Consider the following 1,197-nt stretch of genomic DNA (forward strand, 5'->3'; position numbering starts at 1 on the left):
AGCACACAGAGTACCCCAAAGGTAAGACCCCATTCAATATATATTCAAATTAATAACCAAAACCGAATCAGCTTATGGGTTTAAAAGATGTGCTTTAATATCATCTAGTAACAGTAGGCACTTACTGGCATCTCTGAAACAGACGTCAGAACTAAGCCACATGACGTGCATTCCACGACACTTTGTACCAGTAAGGCCTCTACAATACGCCAGGCAATAGCTCGCTTCGGCGAACATCCCATTTGAACACACAACATGTGCCTACCATGAACTCTGAAATGCTCCACGCTTATATCACTTATTGTGCCTTTCAGAAACCGCTTCGGAAATAGGAAAGTGAAACGCAATAACGGTCATTGAAGTCTAGTAGCAGAGCTGAACATGAGACAGCGCTCTTCAAGCGCCAGTCAATATAGTTATTATTCCGCAACATTTGCGATTTACCACCAAAGTGATTCCGCATAGGTTGCTTCCCACTTACGTACCATCAGACTTACACCCTTCTATAATGTCTTCAACGTCGAATACTGTACCTGCACATCCTATAACCGCATTGGGAACTAACATGAGAGCTGCAATAACAACAGTGAAAAGTGGACCTACGACAAGATCGCAACGGTATTCATCCTATCGGCGGCATACCACGTCAAATCGGCACACAAGGAGTGCATCCACTGTGCATTTGCCAAGTACTCTCATTTCCAGTCTCGCCAACTGACCTGTGATGGGCAGTACTAGACTGATTTGAAGGCATCCAAACCCTGAGGAAGTGTTGACTTGACACGTCCACACCACGTGAAAAGGCCAATTGACGATAGTCAAGCTGACAACTCCACACCGCCAAACCAACACACGGACACTGAATTCGTATACGAGAACCAATTCAAGCGCAAAATGCACTGCCTCCACAGTAGCACTCAAACGTGGACAGTAATCGGTGAATAGTTTCGACTGCATTTTATCACTAGGACATGCCACGTCTACCACATCCGCGCATTACAAACCTAGAACTCGAGAAGTCGAGAGTCTCCTCGTCTGGCTGACTGTTCATCATAGGATCACCACTCTTGTCTCCACAGTGGTTGTGGTTGGAATAGAGGAAAGATCACGAGCAGCATTAAGAGCGAGGTTAGAACAAGGGAACAACTATGTCACGATTATACGTCTAACTTCACAGGTCTACACTCAAACACAACT

General features: G+C 45.2%; 1 protein-coding gene across 1 annotated transcript in view; it reads right to left on the bottom strand.

Moving 5' to 3' along the window:
* The window catches only part of EGR_10972 (PIM1 peptidase (S16 family)), a gene marked incomplete at both ends in the record, with an annotated part of 5,122 nt that overhangs the window by 848 nt on the left and 3,077 nt on the right, over positions 1–1,197 (bottom strand). The gene's annotated exons all lie outside the window — the stretch shown is intronic.

The sequence above is a fragment of the Echinococcus granulosus genome, assembly GCF_000524195.1.
Source record: "Echinococcus granulosus chromosome Unknown EG_S00316, whole genome shotgun sequence".
NCBI classification, from domain to species: Eukaryota; Metazoa; Platyhelminthes; class Cestoda; order Cyclophyllidea; family Taeniidae; genus Echinococcus; species Echinococcus granulosus.